This window comes from Carassius auratus, chromosome 24 (genome assembly GCF_003368295.1).
Source record: "Carassius auratus strain Wakin chromosome 24, ASM336829v1, whole genome shotgun sequence".
Classification (NCBI taxonomy): Eukaryota; Metazoa; Chordata; class Actinopteri; order Cypriniformes; family Cyprinidae; genus Carassius; species Carassius auratus.
In genome coordinates, this window is record NC_039266.1 from 3,451,416 (window position 1) to 3,474,888 (window position 23,473).

Sequence of the window (23,473 nt, forward strand, 5' to 3'; positions counted from 1 at the left end):
TAAATGCAGTAGTATAAATATCATACGTGGATGATTTATTGGTAACATTTGCCAAAATGTGCAGCATACAGGGTAAAGTATTTAAAAAACATATCTCAAGATGCAATGCACTCGACCTTGCATTCTGAAACAGAGTTGCTATTTTTAACTAAAAACTATTAAAAATTGTTTTTGTAAATTGAAATAAAGTTGATGTAAAAATTTACATAATATATGAAAAACTTAAAATTGCTTGAGCAACTGCTAAAACGACTGAAATAGAGCTGAATAAATATATTAAAATATTTAAATAAAAAAAACTTAAAAATTTAAAACTTTTAAAATAAAATTTTTGCCTCAGCAGCTAACAAATAACATACATTGAAGCATTAAAATGACAATGGAAAAACTAAAATAAAAACATTAATATAAAAAAATTAGAATAAAATTAGAAAAGTACATAAAATAACTAACTAAAAAATGACTAAGCTAAAACTGAAAAAAAAGAAATACCAAAAAGCAGAGGAAAAATGGCAAAAGCTGTAAATTACTTTATAAATTACTATTTAAAAATAAAAGCTACTTCAAAATATTAATATAAACTATAGTACATATATAATACTAAAATAACAGTTCTTAAAATAAATTAACCACATAATCAACTTTTAATATTTAGTTTGTCTTTTTTGAATGCTACAAGAGTTAATTTTACTACATTACTTTCTCATATTTGTTTTTCAAACATGATAAATATATGCCATTTGCTGATTTAATCAGCGATGTCACATGATCATCTTGTTATGATTGCAAAATGCATACTGTTTCACATTATATATAAAAAACAAATATTAGGCAGTATACAGTACAAACGGCAAAGTATGCAGTAAATACGCTAGTATTCCACTTCAAACACAACCCAACATTTTAAGACCGAGGTTCAGTGTTTCCCACACTCACATACAGACTACAGTATGTGTGCTTATAACAGTCTGTAAACCAGCAACTACACACACACACACAAACACACACTTCCAGCATCCATATGATGAGTGTTCAAAAAAATAATACATCCATCATTCACTGCTCTCTCTCAATTTTCCTTCATTTTATCAGCTATTTGTCCCGTCTTTCTCGCCTCATTTTCTTCTGACACATATCCCGATATGGTTTTTAGCTTTTTATAACATTTCTCTCTTCTCTTTCTCAGTTTATACGTGTGTCTGATAAATATTCATCAGCGTTTCATTTTTCACCTGTCTAAAAGTGCCAGCCAGCTTAACATTACTGGAACTCTATCAAGTCTATAAAGTTTTTTTGGATGCTAGATCAGAACATTTCAAGTCAACATCAAACCAAAAACTGACATGATTTACTTTATTACTACTGAAATGTATTCACTAAGCCTTTGTTTTTTGCCAATTGTCCTCAAATATCCTTTTTTTTATGGGTTGTGAGTGCCATTTCATGCTGACCTTAAAATATTCAAATAACTTAGATGTTCCCTGGAAAGCATTAGTGTTTTGTTACATAAGTGTGACCTTTGGGCACAGCTGAATTTATTATTTAAACATTTGTGTTGTTAATATTCTGTGCTTTGCTTCCAGCACTTTCCGTTTCTGTGAGTGTAAATGCATTTCATTTCAGGTTTTGCATCATCATCATCATCATGATTCAGTTAAAGACAATCTTTACAGACGCCACAATCCAACACTGTTAGCCACTCTCAATAAATATAAATGTAGGACTATGGCATAAAAATCCACAACATTAAACTGACACACGGTCAAGCTTTTCCAAAATGAAAAGAAACTCAGAACAGCAATCTTATACACATCTTTCCTTTAGCAATTCAATTAATTCCCGTTAATTATCTTTTAGCAGCTTAGCGAATGATAACTTGGCACTACTGAATTTTGTAATATTTGCCGTGTCTTAGAGTTAAGGGTCATGAAATGCTCTTTTTTGCAATCTTGTCTCGAGGATCTTGAGTTGTATTATTCATATAAATCCAGTCATAATCATTTGTTGAAAATGTAGGCAGATGAAACCGTGACTAAAGTTGCAACACATTCGGTATATGTGGTGGTGACACTGGTTTCTATATCAAAAGCATCTTTAATCACGTTATGGCAGTTATCATAACAACTGCAATACTGAAGTAATTCTTAGTGAGTTGCTTGTAAAACTCCTGAGTCTCTCGCTGGCCTGTGTTTGTGTGTTCACTGGAACATTTCAGATATTCAGTCTGTCCCAAACCAAGTGAGCTCCCTTCTACAGCTGCATCATAACAGAACCTGATTAGAAATGCTCTACAAAAACATATTCGACTTACAAAACAATAATCTAATATGCATAAAAATATTAGGTTGTCTATTTTGAAGTAGTTCTAAAGGGGTCAAAAATTTATTTTATTCAGCAAGGATGCATTCGGTTGATGAAAAATGACAGTAAAAAAATTTAAAAAGTTGAATAAATGCAGTTTTTTTTTACTTTTTATTCATAAAAAAACTCAATAAAATAAGATAAAATAAAATAAAAAATCTCATGGTTTCCACAAATATTAGGCTGTTCTCAAAATTGATAATAATCAGAAATTTTTCTTTAGCAGTGAATGAGTATATTTTTCTGATTTCCGAAGATCATGTGACTCTGAAGACTGGAGGAATGATGCTGAAAATACAGCGGAGCATCACAGGAATAAAATAAATTTTAAAATACATTAAAATATAAAAAATTTTTATAAACCGTAATAATATTTCATATTTATACTGTATTGTTTATCAAACAAATGCAGCCTTGATGAGGATAAGAGATGTCTTTCAAAAAACATATTTATAAACATTTTTAGAATTTTTGGAGCTTGTTGCAATACATTCTGGAATTGCTTTTTTGAAAATTCTGTGCTCATATTTGGAAAAAGGTAACACTTATTACATTCTGCCCACATAGAAAGCCCACTATGATTTGGAACAGAGTGAATGTTTCCGTTTCTGTCTGTTTAGGAACAAAGTAAAGCATGAAACAGCTTCAGAAACATAATTTAAACGAACCCGATCCGTAATTATCCAAAAACAAACAGCATCAGATGACCTCAGCATCAACCCCCTACCTCACTGAGGACTACCTCGCTGTGTATTCAAGTGTAAGGCTTTGTGTTTAGTCTGTGAGATTTCATCTACTACGGATGGCATCTGTAATGCATAACAGGCTGAGTCAAATCTAAACTATACAGAAAGGCATCATGAATGAGCCTCGGGCTGAAATACACAACAAATTTAATGTGTGTGTGTGTGTGTGTGCATGTTTCGAGTGTATGACGTACTGATGGTCTGTTCAGATAAGCTCACCGGACCCTTGAGCTCCCTCCGAGTGTTCATTAAAAATACCACACGGTTTGTGTTCGCTGCTTCTGTAGGGAATGTGAGTATGTGTTTTCGTTTCACACCTTCCGGTTTTTACGTCCGTGTCTCCACTGCTGGTCGAGCGGAGTAGATTGAGGTCGGACCTGTGTCGGACAGGGGGGCGTGGCTTTTGGGGGCCACTAGAGGGGGCGTGTCATCAGGGAGGGGGCGGGATCTGTACCCCGAGCAGCTCGTAAGCGAAAATGTTCCAGAAGATGGCGAAGAGGAGGAAGGTGATGAAGGAGAAGATGAGGACCCACCAGGAGCACTGTTTATGCAGAGACTCCTCATAGCTCCGCAGGATCAGAAGCCCATGCTGATGCCCACCACTGCGCCCGACAGATGAGCCATGAAACTGGGCTGCGGTCCGGAGGAGGGGAGGGGCGGGGAGAAACGCAGCCATACGGCACGGCCCACCTCTGAACTCACTGCCAAAGACGGAGAAAGAGACCGGCAGATGTTTGGAATAGCATACGACTCTACTACTTACACTACTTCTGGAATATGTCTCTTTTTTTTGTATGCATGGAATTCCAGATAAAAACTGCATTGAGAATGATGCAATGTGTTCCATTTTTAATATATCGACAATTGTTTTTATTAAAATGTTTAAAAATGTTATTTTTCAGATAATTGGAGACAAACACGTTGAATTAAACATTGATGAGGTCGAGTAATAATGCAGCATACAATTATTTGAAATCATTGCATATTGCACATATAATACTAGATTTTTCAAGTATGCAGTATCTAGTATATATATTCAGTCTACTATATTGTTGTCTTGCATTGTGAATATAACAAATGGTAAAACACAATAGTACACAGTAACTCACTAGTATGCTATTGTGAATTCAGCCAAAGCCTATTTACTAAAGGGGGGGTGAAATGCTATTTCATGCATACTGAGTTTTTTACACTGTTAAAGAGTTGGATTCCCATGCTAAACATGGACAAAGTTTGTACGTTTGAAGGAGTATTTTTGTTCCAAAAAAACCTCTTCCGGTTTGTCACAAGTTTCGGAAAGTTTTTTTCGAGTATGGCTCTGTGTGACGTTAGATGGAGCGGAATTTCCTTATATGGGTCCTAAGTGCGTCCTATGGGTCCGGAAGAGCGCGCGCTCCCATATAGCAGAGCACTGAGAGGCTGAGCACAGCCTGATCAGAGCGAGAGCGTCGCGAAAAGTCACAAAAGAAGTGTGTTTTTTGGTTGCCAGGGCAAGACAACCCTGCACAGATTACCAAAAGAGAAACAGCATTAAGGGACCAGTGGATGGAGTTTATTTTTACAGAGCATCAACGGAGTTGTGCAAGTGTTTTTGTTTGTTCCCTGCATTTCGGATTGCACATCGTTTATTTCTTAAGGATAATGCAGTCCCAACGAAAAAGGGTCACGATCGTGTGTTGGAACCGCAGGCGGTGAGTAAAACTGCTTCAAATATCTCTGTGTTGTTAACTTAGCTATCGGCGCGTAAGCACATCAAGTAAACAACATGTGATGTTGTCATCAAACTGCACTTTCCACATGTACAGCTTAAAAAAAAAAAAAAAAAAAAAAGACGACATGAAGTGGAACTTAGTCATTTTCCAAAACCGCTAAGCAAATATATACAGTTTCAGTACATACCACATAGAGACGTCGTTGCTGATGCTGCTCTTGTTAAATTTCAGCCTCTGGATCTGTGTCACAGCTTCCACATGCTCTCAACTCAAAAGCCTACTGGCGCTCGTGATTCTTTAGCTCCGCCCACATGTCACGCCTCTAGGCGCTCGTGTTTTTCCAGGAAAAATCGGTACAGACTATCTTTCTCTTATAAATATAATAAAACTAAAGACTTTTTGGAGTTATGAAGGATGCAGTACTACTCTATAGGTACTCAAGATTAACAGGATATTGAGTGAAAACGAGCATTTCACCCCCCCTCTAAAGTATGAGAACTACAATAACTCCAGTTACTTACTGCAAACAAGCGCAAGAATCATCCGTAGCAATTTGTATGGACACTTCATACCAGCCCAGTTCTGAAACACAAACATATGCATGTTAAAAGGCATAACGAAGACTTTTACAAAGTCAACATAATGAAAATTCACTCCATCTATTTTACAAATAAATCGTATTGCTCTTACTGTATTCGTCCATGCATGTGTTTTGTTTTGAAATGATTCATAAAAAGTAAAACTTAAACAAATCTGGAGATTCTGGAAAATGTAAATAAATCTTTGGAGATTTATGCTGGACTTCTGATTAAAAGGCTCAAATGTAAAGCTAATGTGAAATGCCATCAGTGTGGTTATTTTTAACTAAAACTAAAAAGGTAACCGATATAAAATAAAAAAATAAACAGTTTAATGAAATGTACACTTAGATCTAAAAGTTAGTTTAGGCTGAAGTTTCTAAAATGTAGACAAAAATAAATTAATAGAAATTTTAATAAAAACAATGAAAAGGCACATAATAAAATTACTAAAACTGCCATTTGCAACCTATTTTGCTGAATATCCAGTCATAAAATTTTTTACTTTGTGCTTATATGAATTCTTATGTATAAAAAAGCGCAGTTATTTGGGCTGTTTTTAGTGGTGGGACCACTGATCTATATATATAATATTAATATATATATAGATATATAATATATTCTATATTATAGATCAGTGGGTGGGACTTGGATTTTTGCTTGAGGAACAAATGAAAATGATTTCCTGTGATGACTGACAGCGTGTCACTGATGACATCATAGAGCTCAAATCCACACACACACACTAAAAGGCACTTGAACAGGGAAGAGGAAGAGTTGAGACGCATCCCTCAGCACACAGCAGACTCTGTTTATGTCTGTGTGTGTGTGTGTGTGTGTGGTCGATTAGAGACTCTTTGATCTTTAGGGAAGCCGCAATATAAAGAGATTTATCCTTCCTCGTTTCTCTACTCTCCTCTGCCTGATTTCCCCTTTTCATTCATTCTGACACAAGTCGCCATGGCAGCAGTTAGTTTCGGTTACCATGACAACGTTGGCGAGATGTGCTGAGCAGAGTGCATAGACCCCGCCGGACCCCCCCACCACCGGAGCGCGCATATCTGTGATGGACACCGTCAGAGAACCTGAGGAGACACATGGTTAGTCTACACCAATGACAAAGAGTCGCATTATTTGATAGGTTCTGTCCTGGAAATCCTGAAAAGGAATCATATGACAAAGCCCCGCCCACAAGTAGTGACTCCATTTGGAATCATATGAACTGATACATTTGAAAATTCTAGCATGTGATACAGTGTTTCCTGCGATTCTCATTTTGTGTGCAACATTAAAACACTTGTGTACACACTGTACATTTGCTGATTTCAGACAGCCTCGATTGAGTAAAAGTGCCCAATAGAGAAAATTGATAGGCAAATTTAATCATAATATAATTGCCTCGTAATGACATAAGGGACCCCGCATAGGGACCGTTACACCACTGCTGCATGTTTTTTCGGATTATTTGAAGTTTAATAGAGAGTGTCTTACATGCCTTAAAAATAATTTAATAAAACCTAAATTTATGTTTTTATAAGGATGTTATTTATATATATATATATATATATATATATATATATATATATATATATATATATATATATATATGTATATATATATATGTATGTATGTATGTATGTATGTATGCACACACAAAATAAAAAACATTTTTATTAAAATAGATGTAATTAAATTATTTTCTTCTACTTCTTATTTTAAATTATTTACTGTAATTTGATTTGATTCATTAACTTATTTGTAATTTAATAAATGAATGTAATTTTATATAATTTACTGAATTGATTCTTTAATTTAATCAATTTAATAAATTAAATATTACTGACTTTATTCATTTTATGTTTTTTTTTATTTTACTGTGTATTTAATAAATGTAATATTAACTATATACAGTTTTAATTAACTTTATTGAATGTATTCATGTTTAATATAATTAAATTATTATTTTTCCCCTGTAAGTGGTTTATTAATAAATCATGAAGAATGTTATGATAGCAAAAGGTGTTTTAAATTCATGCAAATTTATATGTCATCAAATGTATTTAATTTAATACATTTAATTAAAAATGACCGAATTTACATCCAGCTCAGGAGGCATGATTTAGTTTTTATTGTGTTATGATTTATATAGTACTATAGATTAACACATTAAAATGATGTGTATATATATATATATATATATATATATATATATATATATATATATATATATATATATATATATATATATATATATATAAACCGACCCCTTTTTCTGCATTACAGCTGTCACTATTGTCGACCCATTTAATTAATATAATAAAGCGCTCTTTAGGTAGCCACTCCCAAGTGGACTTTAATTTAATACAGAACATTCAAACTCACAGCAGCACAAAACACACTGAGTTAAGCTAATTCTGTAGTCTAAAGTCTCACAGGAAAGTGAACATGCATGCAAAATACAGCAGAAGGAGGTGAGATAATTGAATATTGGCATATCCTCTGTGTGTGTGTGACAGATAGTCTTTAAAGTGCTGCGCTCAGCACTCTTCCTCCACCACCGTCTTCATCATTCTGCTCTTTTTATGTTACATTTTCTCAATACTCCACGTTTCTCTCACTCCATTTCTCACATTTTCCTTGTCTTTTCATCTCTTTCTCACATATAGTCTTTTTTTCTATTTTCTCCTTCTTTTAATTTCCATCTCATGTTCTGTGTCTGCAGCATGGACACTTTTCTTTATAGATGTCAAAATGCTGCCTAGTTGCAGTATCCGGTATATTTTGAGTATATATATGATAAAACATAATGCTCATTTAATTTCAGCATGTTGCTGTCCATGTCATTTGCAGTAGTTCCATCATTTGCTTCTGTTCCTGGACTGAAGGGCCACGTCCTGCAGGGTTTTGCAGGAACTTTAATTAAAGAGACCTGAGCCAGCTAATCAAGGTCTTCAGGATTATTTAATAAATTACAGACAAATGTGTTTGATTAGGCTTTGAATTCAGCAGAACGTTGTTTAAATTTAAAAGCACTGTATATCATCTATGTCTCTTTTATTTCACACAAACATACACAAAACAAAACAAGTCTTTATGAATGAGACATTGGCTCCATACAAAATTATTATTTTTTTTAATTAGTAATTTTTTTTTCAAATTACATTTGAAATTTTAAATGTATTATTTTTATTTTATTTAAATTAAGAAGTGTAATTTTATAAAATGTAATACTTTTGTTTAAGTTATTAATGATCAATGAACATTTTGTCCTAACCTCTAGTAAACTACATGTTATTTTGTTTAGTTGTCAATTTTTTTTCAGAATCACAATTTAACAATAAATAAATAAATAAAAATAATACAAATGTTGATTCTGAATTTATCCAGAATCATCAAAAAAAATTGTAATTAAACAAAATAATTAAATAAGAATTTAAATATAAACATAAAAAAAAAATTCTAATACTACTATGAAAAAAAATTAATTGAGGAATTTACATGCTGATCAACAAGGATGATTAAATGGGTATATTATATATATATATATAATTAAATAGACTTGCCCTGCAGACCTTGATTAGCTGTTTCGGCTGTGTTTAATTAGGGTTGGCGTGACGCTCTTAAGGACGTGGCCCTTCTAGGAATGGAATAGCCCTGATAGAGGATAATACATATCTCTGTTTTATAATAAGAAAAACATAGCTAGCATTAAAATGTAAATGTATTCTATTACACTACACACAGTCTCCAGAGGTGTGGTATATTTGCGGCTTTGGTGTGTATGTCACAAGAGAGAGATGGTGTGTGTGTGTGTGTGTGTGTGAGTGTGTGAATAATTCAGAGATTATTGATTAGGTCATTGCCCACTGGTGACATGTCCATCATAAATATGAGCACATTCTTCTGGTGAATTGTCAGGGTGCAAGGACAGCAAGACGTATGCGGACACACACACACTAACTCACTCACCAGCGACGACTCCAGCCATATACAGCAGACTGATCCTCAGGATCCCATGAACCATCTCCAGAGGAACACCAATCATCAGCTGGAGAAGAGCGTTGAAACCCAACTGCTCTAATCTGCACACACACACACACACACACACACACACATCCAGAATGTAAACATCAGCTGCAGCTACAGGTCTGTACAGCTAAATTTAGACAAAGGAATACTAAGAAATTCTCATCAGCCTTAGAAGTCGAAGTCAAACTTTTGTCTCTTGCTCGAACGCTTACAAAACACATAAAGGCCTTATGGATCCCAGACAGATTAAACCTGTTAAGCAATCTATTATCCATCTGTTACAACAAAAGTGAGATTTCATGTGCATTTAAAGTCGACATCAATGTGAAATGGTTGTTCAATCCCAGGCCATTGTAGTTTGTAATGTGATGTATTTCTCAGAAAAATGTGGGCAGCACTTAATTTTCTCCATTAGGAACTGATTGCAGATTGAAAAGCATCTCTACATGACAGATGATTGGGCTGAAAAATGGTTTTGATAAGCAAAGTCATTTCAGAGGTGGAGTATTTTATTGCATTTTGATAAAAGATGACAAAGACAAACAGTTTTCTTTAAAATAAACAAATCGTGCACAATAAAACCAGGAAGATGCATGAAGAAATATGTCCGCATCTGACTTTAAAGCTTGTAAGGCGTACACTGTTTATTCGAAGAACAGTTGCTAGTTGCATAATTAAACAAGTGCACTACAGCTGATGCTCTTTTATTTATAAATGGAGATCTAAACAAGAGTTCATCTGGCCCTGTCAAACACTGCGCAAAGTTCTTACCCAACATGCATGAACATGTAGCTGAAGAACCTCCAGATTTGTGCGCGGTGTCCGGGATGATACACCAGCGGACTCTTCATGAAATCTGGCTGGTAGGTTTGCAACACCCATTTATTGAGCATCACGCCGTAACACATAAACACTATGATCTGGAACAAACACAGACACACTCAGCAGTGTTTAAACTGTAGGGCCTCATATGTCAAATTAAAGTCTGAAAAATCTCATGTTTGGAAACGAAACAGTTCAGTGAACCTTTATACAAAACTCAAGGAAAAAAATCTATAGAAGTTTGCATGTGTGGCTTTGCATGTGTGGCTTTTGTTGAGTGTCATATTTGTGACCCTGGAGCACAAAAGTACGGAGCCCCGCACATGACATGCAAGAAAAAATAAATTAATTGTGCGCACGATTTACTAATTCGTTCCTTCAATGTACTAAAACGTGCACATGATTTATAAATCGAGTGAATGCAATAATAGCAGTGTGCACGTACATTTACATTTGTAAATATATCAAAACTTAATTTTTGAGTAATGATATGCATTGCTAAAAACTTCATTTGGACAACTTTAAAGGCGAATTCTTTTTTTTGCACCCTAAGATTCCAGATTTTCAGACAGTTGTTTCTCGGTTGTAATATTGTTCTATTCTATCAAGCCATGCATCAATTAAAAGCTTATATATTTAGCTTTGAGAATATGTATAAATCTCAATATTGAAAAATGGACCCTTATGACTGGTTTTGTGGTCCATGGTCATATTTAATACATCAGGCTTTAAAGGCTCACATATCTCATATAGTGAGAATACAGAGTGCAAACTCAATTTAAGATGAACAAACTGAGCAAAAATATGCAATATTAAAGACAATATTCTTATAGCTTGTAATGTAAATCAATGAAATCGTTCTAATAATATAACAGACTACTTACATTAAATGCATTTTTTGATTTCTTGTAATAACGTCCTAAAAATATACTTCAATGCTTAGTTTTATGACCAAAGCTCTGTTGTTTTCATTTAAAACATAAAATACAATGCAATACAACGATGATAAAAAGATGAACAGATAAACAATCCTCAAAAGCCTGATGGTCATATTTGATACTGTACATCTAAACATTATTTTTCATAAATGATGTATGGATAATTAAATAAGCCTAAATTGCTTTAATCCAGAAGGAGCACAACCTGAAATATTACAAACAATATAAAAGTTATAAGTGTTTACTTCTGTGAAAAATCAGATATCATAGCAAAAAGACACATGAACAGTGACATGAAGGTAGATGTTTAAACAATTATACTAAAAATAATTGATTATAAACTATTAATCTGATGCTGGAGGGCGTGTAGTAGATTTTTTTTTTGTTTTAGCAAAACTTTGATTATAATGTTCATTAAGAGGAAATATGTGTATCTTCTAACATAACCAAAAACCCATAATGCAACCTAAAGAAGAAAGAGGCAGACGAGCTCAGTGAGCTGTACCTGTACAATGGTAATGATGGCCATGAACACAGGAGGAGGGCAGAGTCTGCTCTGATGGAAGTACCATCGGCGGTCCGTCTCGCATGGCAGGATCTCATAGGCCACGTAGCGCACGAAGCGCTTGTACACGCCCAACCCCGTCTCATCCAATAGGATCTCACGCTGCAGGGTGCGACGCCCATTTGCAATGGCTCGGCGAAAACTACTGGAACGTTTACTGTTCAGCTGAGAGAGAGAGAGAGATAGACAGAGAGAGAGAGAGAGAGAGAGAGAAAGAGAGAGAGAGAGAGAGAGAGAGAGAAAGAAAGAGAGAGAGAGAGAGTAGGGTAATTCAACATATACTGCCGCTCAAAAGTTTGGGATTGGTTTAAAAAAAAAAGTTTCTTCTGCTCATCAAGGCTGCATTTATTTGATCAAAAATACAGAAAAAACAGTAATATTGTGAAATATTATTGCAATTTAAAAAAATGGTTTTCTATGTTAATATAATTTAACATATAATTTGTTCCTGTGATGTAAATCTGAATTTTCTGCATTATTACGCCCATCTGCAGTGTCACATGATCCTTCAGAAATCATTCTAACACGCCAATTCATAATCAATGATGGAAGCAGATGTGCTGCTTAATTTTTTTTTGGAACCTGTGACACTTTAGTCAGGATTTTTTGATGCATAAAAACTTAAAAAGACCAGCATTTATTTAAAATAAAAATCTATATATATAAAATATACCCTTCTGTTCAAAGTTTTGGGGTAAGTAAATTTCTTTCTTTCTTTTTGTAATAGAAATTAATACTGTTATTCAGCAAAGATGTGCTAAGTTGATACAAAGTGATAGTAAAGATTTCTATTGTTACAAAAGGTTTTCATTTTGAAATAAATGCTGTTCTTTTTAACCTTTTATTCATCAAAACATCCTGACAAAAGTATCACCATCATAATAGTCACACACACACACACACACACACACACACACACACACACATACAGAGACACGGAACAGTTTAATACTGTGACTTTCTTACAGATTACACCAATGTATGCAGGATTTCTCACACTCTCTTCTTTCTTTTCCCTGTTTCCTCCATCTCCCACATGCCCCAGATTTACACTTCACCCAAATCCTTTTAAATTCATAGCTTTCTCTCTGCCTCTGCCTCAGTCTCTCTTCCTGTAGAACATGGTTTTAAATGATGGAATGTCTTGAATCCAAGCCACAGAAAAGGTAAAGCATCTGTGCACACGCGTGTATCAGGCTGTGATTACGTGAGGGTTTGTATCACATCTCTAAATGAGTCAAGCTAGAGAACCAGAACAGTCAACACAGAGAAACGCAGTCATGTGTGTGTGTGTGTGTATGTGTGTGTATTAAAAGAGCCTGCGGCAAAATTGATTCAACTGTCTGTGCCAGAGTGAAAACACTTACGCCCCCTCGTATCAAGTGTGAGAGAGTGAAGAAGGTCCTGAGAGGAACATGGCTGGATTTGTAAAGGAAGCACGTGGAGGTTCAGAAATTACAGAGCTAAGACCTGCAGTCTATTACTGACTGTGGGAAGAGCTTCATTCATGAACACACACGCAGACACACACACACGCACGCGCACACACACACACACACACACACAAGCACACACACACACACACACACACACACAGTATTCATCTGCTCTGGGTCTCATAGAAATAACATGACAATCAAATGTCACACTCAGTATTTGTGCATCGAGAGATCCATACAGTTGCATTAAAACACATAAACACAAACACACAAAATAAGATTAAACAATAAAATAACATTTGAAGGCTTTGGGAAGATTTTTTTTTAATCTCCAATAAATTCACTGCATTCAGCAAGGACTCATGACATTTGACAACAAGTGACAATGACATTTACTGTCATTTCTATTTCTAAAAAAATGTGATTTTTTTCAATTTTTAATTCATTCATTTAAAAAAACCTAAATTGATTATAATCCGAAATGTCTTGAGCATCAAATCAACATATTAGAATGATGTTGAAAATTCAGCTTTGATCACAGAAATAAATTACATTCTAAAATATATTCAGATAAAAAACAGTTCATTTAAACTGTAATAATATAACAGTTTTTACTGTATTTTTTCTCAAATAAATGCAGCTTTGGCGAGCATAAGAAAAAATCTCTCAGTTTTGAACATAAGCGTAGCTCAAGAAACAAAACAGAACATATAGTTAAAACGGAATATATATATATAGTATATTTTGACTATTACATGTCTCCAATCTCAGATGTCACATTCATATTATTTCACATATATTTGGTCATTAGAGATGTGACTCAGTTATACTGGGATGCAGTTTAAGCAAATATTGAGGTGAGTCATGTACCCCATGACTAGTTTGCACATACTAAATGCATTCATTAGAAGTAGATCTAACTGACTAGTTGGTGCAATCATCCTCAAAAGTGCTAATTTTCTCAGCATGGTAAACAGTGAGTTTCTCAGTGTTCATATAAATGAAATGCATGCGTCTCACCAGTTCTATGAGCTCCTGGTAGCAGACGTGTCCGTGTTCGTTGCTCTGTACCAGCGCCAGCAGCATCTCCAGTTTACTGGGGTCCAGCTGTAACTCATGGTGCTCAGCTAGACTGGTGAAGTTCTCCACTGCTATAAAACCAGTCTGCTCTGGGTCCAGCTGAACACCAACAGAACGAGAGAACGAGTTAATATGCATTCACATACAGGACACATTCAAGACTAATGTGTTTATTACACACAAAATACATGTAACATGCTACACATGCTGTGCATTTGCTTGTATATTTGTATATATAATGCATTTCAAATTTAACAATATCATTCAATGTAAACCAGAATGAGCAGTGAAATCTCTTCGCTGTACATGGATGAATCTGTGATTGATGAGTCTACAGAATGTTCTGCAACTGAATAACAGCAAGATGCCTTTATAGTACATCAAGCTGTTTGAGCAAGAAAATTCCTTGGCCCCTTTAACACAGAGTCAGACAAATATGCAGCTAGTTTCAGCAACACGATTGTGACTCAAACGTAGTCATCCTCTCTGCCACACACACACTCAAAGTATTTCACATTACTGTGTGTGTTTGTGTGTAATTATGAGCCTGAAGCACTTTCCTAACTGAACCAAACAGCAAAGACAACCCTGGAGAACACACGTGGCTACTTCTGCTGTCTGTGTTTACTGTGGGAACATGAGGAAAAGAGGAAGAGGAAGGAAGAAAGGAAGGAAGGATGGAAGGAAGGAGGGAAGAAAGAAAGAAAGAAAGAAAGAAAGAGAAAGAAAAAAAGAAATTAAAAGAAATGGAAGGATGAAAAGAAAAAAAGTAAAGTTAGAGGAAAGGAAAAGAGGAAAGCGTGGAAGGATGGGTGGACTGAAGGAAGAAAAAAGAAATAAAGAAAGTAAAAGGAACAGAAATGAAAGAAAAGGAAAGAAGAAATAATGAAAGAAAAAATGAAAGAAAAAGGAAAATGAACAGCTTAAAGGTCAGAGAAGGAAGAACAGAGTAGAAAGATGTGAGAATGAAGGGAAGAAAATAAAAATGGGAAAGAAATTAGAGAAAAACAAAGGACAGGACAGGAAAAGAAAAGGATGAAAGGACAGACAGAAAGAAGGAATTAAAATAAGGAAGGAAAAGTAAAGGAAAGGAAAGAAGGAAGAAAGGATAGAATATTAGAAGGATGGAAGGAAGGAAGGAAGAAAATGACAGAAAGAAGGAAGAAAGGAAAAATGTAATGAATGAATGAAGAAAGGAAGGAAGGAATGAAGGAAGGAAAGATGGAATAAATAAATGAATGAATGAATGAAAGGAATTTACAGGAAATGGGAGGAATGAAGGAAAGGAAAGGAAAGGAAAAAGCAAGAAAGAAAATGAAGGGAAATTACAGGAAACAGAAGGAATGAAAAAAGAAAGGAAAGACGGAAGGAAGGAAGGAAGGAAGTGACAGAAAGAAAGAAGAAAGGAAAAATGGAATGAATGAATGAATGAATGAAAAATGGAATGATATATGAAGGAAGGAAAGAAGGAAGGAACATTAGAAGAAATATGAGGAATGAAGAAAAAGAAAAGAAAAAAGGAAGCAAGGAAAGGGAATTAGAGGAAGGGGAAGGAAGAAAATGACCAAAAGTAGGAAGAAAGAAAAAATGGAATGAATGAACAAATGAATGAATGAATTAATTAATTAAGGGAAATTACAGGAAATGGGAGGAATGAATGACAGGAAAGGAAACGGAAGGAAAGGAAAGGAATGTTAGAAAAAGTGAATGAATAGACTGCAAGAAAAAAGCAAGAAAGAAAAAGAAAGAAAGAAGCATATAAACTAATAAATGATGTGCTAGCCTGTAATGATGTAGAAAAAGAAAGGAGGAGGAGGAGGAAGAGGAAGGCGAGCGGGTGAATGCGAGGGCTCTGTGTAATGAGCGGAGGATGAAGGATGGAGGGATGAGAGCAGCAGACACATGTGGAGAGAAGGATGGAAGTGAAAGAATCAGTTAGTGAGGCGATTCAGCACAGAGGAGAGCCGCTGCCGCGTCACCATGGTAACAAATTACCAACGTGTCACCCCGAGAAAGACTGACACTGTGTGTGTGTGTGTGTGTGTGTGTGTGTGTGTGTGTGAACACCGCCAGCGACTGATCTACTTCTGTCACCTCACGCCACAAATCACCAAAACACACGCCACAGATCCAGCATGTAAACAGCAGAGTGTTATCAGGGAGCCCGTGCTGACGGAGTCTGTGTGCAGCTGATGGGCTCTTCATTGATTACATGAGCCTGAACAAAGCCTGTCCTCCGCTGCTAAAGTCTGCTAAAAAGAGCCTCACTGTTGCCATGGTTTCTGAAAATACACACCATATGGCTGAGCCCAGAAACATCTGAGCAATGATATGGTGTTAGTAGTAAAATATGTCAGCTTTCTCATCACTAATGATCTTAGGCTTACACTGTAAACCTTACAAAGCAGCACTGGCCCATTACCATGGTACAATGACGGCTTCAGCTGAAATATTACAATACTTTGATAAATATGAAGGTATTTAAATGGCATCCAAAGATGCACACACACAACTTTAAAAGTTTAGGGTTGTTGCTCACGAAGACTTGTTTTTATTAACAATACAGTAAAATATTGCATAATTTAAAATGACTGTTTCCTATGCGAATATATAAAAAAATGTAATTTATTTCTGTGATGCAAAGCTGCGTTTTCAGCATCAAAACTCAACATGATACTTCTGAAATCATTCTAAAATGCTGATTTGCTGCTTAAGAAACATTTCATTTTATTATCAATGTTGAAAACAGTTTGATAATTTTGAGGAAACTTTGATATATTTGATTTTTTTAAAGGATTCACTGATGATCAGTAAGTTGAAAAGAACAGCATTCAGTTTAAATAGAAATCTTGTGTAACAATTGTACTTACTGTCACTTTTTGATCAATTTAATGGATTCTTGTTTATAAGAAATTCTTTATGAATAGAACTACTGCACTGAAACTCTAGAGGAGACGCATTACTGGGAGAAACATCATATCACTGCAGCTGGTCACTGACGGAGAGTCTCGCAGGACCAACTGCTGCTATTTTATGCAAATATAATGCTAAATATGGTGCGACAATCCAACTATCAACTGCCCTCTTTCTCTCCGAACAGCTGGTGTCAAAGCAAATACTGCTTACACACACAAACACACACACACTGTATATATATATATAACAAGATTTTTACATTTTCTGATCAAAATGTGAGTGGTGCCTGTGTAAATGTTGCCAGATTGGTGCTTAAAATGTTGATCTGTGTTTTTCACCTGTTTTATAAATTATTTAGCATGGAAATGAATGTGCAAAAGTGTACAATATCATGTTAGCAAATAGGTGTCTAGTACAAAAACTATTTTCTATGCAAATGTGCACGGAAATAACGAAAGCCATCACAAAGAAACATCATTTGATGATATTCTGTAGCTAAATATTATTATGAGTTAATTATAATGATGATTCATGTTTGTTCATATTTAGTTTAAACTGTAATTGTTTTCGATTAATAATAATCATCAAATATAAGTCTGATAAACTGCATTTAAGTCCTATTACATTTTTAAAAAATGGTGGCTTTTGCATATATTATGCCTTAATTGTTTAGGTAATCATCAGAAATGAAAAACATTTATATGATTTGTATTTTCTGGATACAGTTCAAGTCCAAAGTTCAATGCAAGTCTAAGTTTAATACTTAAAATTAGCAATTTGAACCAGTGTTTTTTTAGTATCACAGATATACTTGTATATTTTGTGTTAATATTTTACATCTTATTTTTATCTTTATATTTTCAGTTTAAACTTATTTGATGTCATTCGTCATTTTTATTGGGCTTTTTAAATATATATCTATGTCGATATAGTTTTTGTTATTTATTTTTCCAGTTTTAGTTATTTTAGTACTTCAAATTAAACTAAACAAAAATGAGTAAGGCTGGCATCTAGATGAAATAAAAAAAGTTTACGTTTTATTTTGTTTTATTTTATTTCACATTTATTTTATTTCAAGCAATGGCAAATTTCAAGCTTCTTTAGTTTAACTATAATAACCCTGATTTAAACAAAGCTTTAACACTGAGCATAAGCAACAGCAATCTGTACTTAACAAGCTCCACTAACTAAACTCCAGTCTGTGAGAAGAGACACTGGGTAATTCTGCAATTTAGGACTGACTCCCATTAATTCTGTTTATCACACAGTGAGCGTGTGTGTGTGTGTGTTTGCATGTGTGAACTGTGTGCGTGTGCATTAGAGCCAGATATAGTCTGAGCTCAGCACTGCTTCCTAAAGCAGAAAAAAAAAATCATAATAAACTGAAAGGTTAAGCATCTTGCCTTTACACACACACACACACACACACACACACAGTAGCAGTAGCACATTCACACCATACGTACACTAACACATACACACACACACACACACACACAAGCAAACTGCCAGGCATACACTTACTGTACAAGCAAAATGAGATGCACAGTGCACGTGAAAATATATGAAACACACCCATAAAATACTAACACACACACACACAAACAGTCCACTGATGACTCTCAGATGTGTGTGTGTGTGTGTGTGTGTGTGTGTGTGTGTGTGTGTCCCAAAGATCAATTCTGCCCCTCCGACTGAATGATTGCCTTCCCTGTCCATCAATCAACCTAATCTCTTAGCATCAGCATAGATTAGACAGCAAAATCAAACACACACACACACACACACACACACACAGGGATATTTCCTAATATGACTTCCAGCATCCTTATTAAATCATGGCTTTAAAAATACATCATGCATTTACAATTCACATGCTCTTGGAAGTTTAGGAGAAAATGCATCTATTATGGGTAATCATAAAGAAAAGAAAAAACAGTGATGGATAGATAAAGTGTCAAGGATTTAGAGTATATGGTTGCAAGGGTGTTACTATGTGGTCGATCTGTTTAGGGTGTTTTTTTAGACATGGTCAAGTTAACTTTGAGTTGTTACAGTTGTTACAAACTAATGAATTATGTTACTCAGAAGAAAAATATATATTTTGATTCTGATCCCTTGTTTTGCAGTGATATCGTCGACTTGATTGCACAGATCCTATGTAAACTGAAGTGAGCAGGATGATGACATCACTGAATTCAATGATGAACTGCCTTACTGTGTACTGCATTATTGACACACTATTTTCATGTTTAAAGCTGCTTTGACACTATCTGCATTGTTAAAAGGGCTATATAAATAAAGGTGACTTTACTTAATTAGTATTATAAATATAGTTTGGAGAATGGATGGATAGGAAGAAAAAGATTTTATATTTGAACATAAGCACATTTTAAATCTGAAGAGCTGCTTTTGCTTCAAGAATGAAACTAATTAGCATATTCTCATGCATATGTATTCAATCCAAGCTGTTGTTTGAATCCTGATGAATTTTTGAACTCTTGTGATGTGAGCTGCCAGGACTTGGAAACAGTTTTTGGTTTTTTGGTTTTGCCAAGGAAACTCAGCAAGAAGTAGCAGACCATCCGGAGCATCTCAATGTTAACACCTCCTTGTAAAGTAGCTGTTTAAACAGCAAAACTCTTACAGAAGAGTTCTCACTGACCTCCTTCTATTTCTACTTCTGTATGTAGAGAGTTATGCATTCTGCAAACTGGCAGGTCAGACTGAAGGTATAAATAAATCACGTTTTGCAGTGTTTGCACACAAAACAGCTGTAAAAGAAAAAAATTATAATAATGTGCTATTAACATAACGTGTCATTTCATGACTAAACAATATATTTTGGTATTTCTTGGTGTCTGTTTCTTACACACATCTCTTGAAGTGCTCTTTCGAGTGTTTTTGGGGTCTTCTTTTTGAGACTCGGTTAACAAGGTTTGGTTCTTTACAGAGTTTTTCCTGTTTTTATCGTCCAGTGGTTCGATTAGAGGTTTTACAAATGAAGCATCTCACAAAAAGTGAAGCTGAACTGAAATATCTAGCTATATTAAAATGACCAGTGAAGCTGAACTGAAATTAGCTGAATTTAACCATTTATATCGTCAAAACTAATAAAGCAGCTGAACGGAAGTGGAAGTGAAATGAGCTGAATGTAACATTCTTTACTGTTAACAGCAATAATGATGTTTAATGGAACTGATCTGAACTGAACTATATATACTGGTAAAGTGTCAACCTGACTTAAGTGAACTGAACTGAATTAACCTGATCTGAAATTAAGTTGAAGTCATGAACACCCAAAAAGCAGCATCGCTGCTTTCCTGGATTTTACACTTGCCAGCTGCTGTTAAAATAGATAAATAGATGATACTGAAATATAAACAGCAGTGTTTGGGGTGAATAAGATTTTTTTTTTTAATCAAGATATTAATACTTTTATTTAGCAAGGATGCAATATATTGATTGAAGGTGACAGTAATTATATTCATATTGTTACAAAAGACTTCCATTTCAAACAAATGCAGTTCTTTTGAACTTTCTATTCACCAAAGTACCCCGAAAAACTGCATTTTCACAAAAAGATGATAATAATCTGAAATATTTATTGAGCAGCAAATCAGAATCTTAGAATGATTTCTGAAGATCACGTGACACCGAAGACTGGAGGAATGATGCTGAAAATTCAGATCTGATCACAGGAATACATGACATTTGAAAACATATTCACATTTAAAACATTTAAAATTGAAATAATATTACACAATATAGCTGCATATTAAATAAAAATAAGTGCATCCTTATAAAAAATCTTACCAACTCAGAATCTGTGAACATTAGTGTGTTTAATTATGATTTAGGTAAAAAAAAATATGCATGCATGTTGTAAGTGTATAAATCCACATATTTCAATCCATTAGCATATACAACAAGCATGTGTTGTGCACCAGTGCTGATGTCTAGTGTACTACTACTACACTAACAGCCACTGACTGAACATGAGGACCTCTCAAACACACACACACACACACACACTTCAGTACTCATTCATTCCGACTGTCCATCTTGCTCTGTATCAGCCTAGAAACACTCACACATGCACGTCGATGCACAGGAGGATGCAGTAACCATAGCAACCTGCTGCTGCTTACCTGCTCTTGTATGAGCTGGAACAGAGAGCTTCTATCCATATACTGGGCCCTGGTGCGCACACAGCCACAAAAAGAAGGACATAGGGGGAAATGGCACGCAGAGACACGTACACACACACTCGCCAGCGGTCCGTCTGCGCGGCACGCCTCCCCAGCGGGGAGAGAGACCCCTCACACGCGCACACAGTAAAGGCCAGTGGAGTGCAGGACGTCCTCTGATGAGGGAAGACAGCGGAGCCGTCAGTCCAGGGTTCGGATGAGTCCAGCCGGGTTCAAATCCAGGGTCTCACTCACCAACCAGACCCAAAAGACCCTTGCGGCACTTTCACACCCTCTTCTGTCCACCTCAAAATCACCCCTAGCTTGCAGCCGGTCCAGTTTTCTCTCACTTTCCTTCCTCAACGCCTCTGTCCATCTCCGCTCGCCTGTCTCGTTGTGCTCAAGTTGCCTTTACCCCTGTAAATCTCTCCCTCTCTCTCTCCTCTGTCCTCCACAAAGACAGTACTACCTGAATACCAATGAAGGAGGGGAAGGAGGCGGTGGTCTGCAGCCAATCAGAGGCGAGGGGGGCGTGTCCAAAGAGCTGCAGCTCTCCATCTACCCTGCAGGAGTCTTAAAGAGAGACTAAACACACAAACACACACTCACTGCAGTGCACACACACACATACACACACACACAGCACGCAGGCGCACTCGGGTTTCCTAAATCAGACATTAATCACACGCAGCAGATACTACAGAAGCTAAAACACATTCTCAGGGTGTTTTAATCACTGGTTGTGCTTGGAATATCCCAATGATCGTGTATATTGTGGAACTTATTCATTAAAGAAGTCTTTGGCTTGGTTACTGTCTCTGAAGACTGTTTCATTGTAATTGTGAAGATGAATCTTCGAAGTACTTATTTATTCAAGATATGAATAAATAAAGTGGTATATTTGATGTTAATGGAAGCAATATTTATCATAAAAGTGTGATTTTTTTTAATAACTAGGATGGCATATGGGATGGTAAAGAGATGGACTGACCCCTTGTGCAAATATGCTGCTCTTCTTTTTAGATATCTGGGTCATAATTTTAGCACATTTTGCATTGCATTGACTCAACCTGGACTAGAAAGCAGCTAGACTGGTGAAATAAATTATTATTTTTCCTTTCATATTAAGACTATGTCTGTATGCATACTGTAAAAAATAAAAGCAAATCTAAGAATCTCAACAGATTTTCACCCGAGGCTAAACAGGCTGTGAAGATTTTCTCACACACAGGACTGTAGTACAATATGCTCTTGTTGTTGACTTTAATTTGAGATATCATTCATTCCCATCATACATATATTTTGTTTATATACTAAAAAAAATCTTTTTTGCCATATGTGTTTCTGTAGCTCAGAAACAGAGTGGGGACGCTTATTGCTGGAGTTGGGGTTTGTTCACATCTCTAACCCTAATTACGAGCAATGCTGTGACGCAAGCCTTCACAAACACCACTAACAATGACAGATTTTAGCCTGGAGCTAAACGGATTGTGCAGATTTTCTTCTTAGACACTAATGTTTATGTTAACATGCTCTAATTAAGATTTTACAGGTCGATTTTACAGTTTTCATGGACATAAAACTCAATCCTGTGGGTTCACCATTTTTAATTCTCTTCTCAAGATCAACATAAACCAGAATTTCCATTAAACTCAGGCCACGATCATTTCTATGAATGCATCCGCTGTGCTGTCGACCTGCATGACGCAGAGATTTTCTGAGTGTTTCATCTACAGCGTCTCCATCAGGACTCAATCAACTAAAGTGTGGGTCCTTAAATAGATATTTGTAACTCATGATATTCATTCTTACTAATCCATCACTGGCATCGTGCTTATGAACTCTGTGACCTTTCTACTCTGGTAAGCATAATAGAAGACAGCACTGGCATTGATCAATGAGCAGAAAACCCCACAAAATCAGTTTTTCCCAGTAAGCATCAATCAATATCATTAAACTGTTATGACTATGAGGTGTGCAATTAGGTGTGGAATCTCAGTACATCAGCAAAATAGCCAGGTGTCACATTTATAATGCATTCATGTGCATATTTATTAATCGTTGGTTTGAAAGTAAACTAATTAAAAAATCTGGTTT

The 23,473-nt window shown here is 35.4% G+C and overlaps 1 pseudogene; it reads right to left on the minus strand.

Moving 5' to 3' along the window:
• Nucleotides 1-2,779: 2,779 nt before the first annotated feature.
• LOC113042133 (rhomboid-related protein 1-like) lies at nt 2,780-22,435 on the minus strand (annotated as a pseudogene).
• Between the last annotated feature and the right edge of the window lie 1,038 nt (nt 22,436-23,473).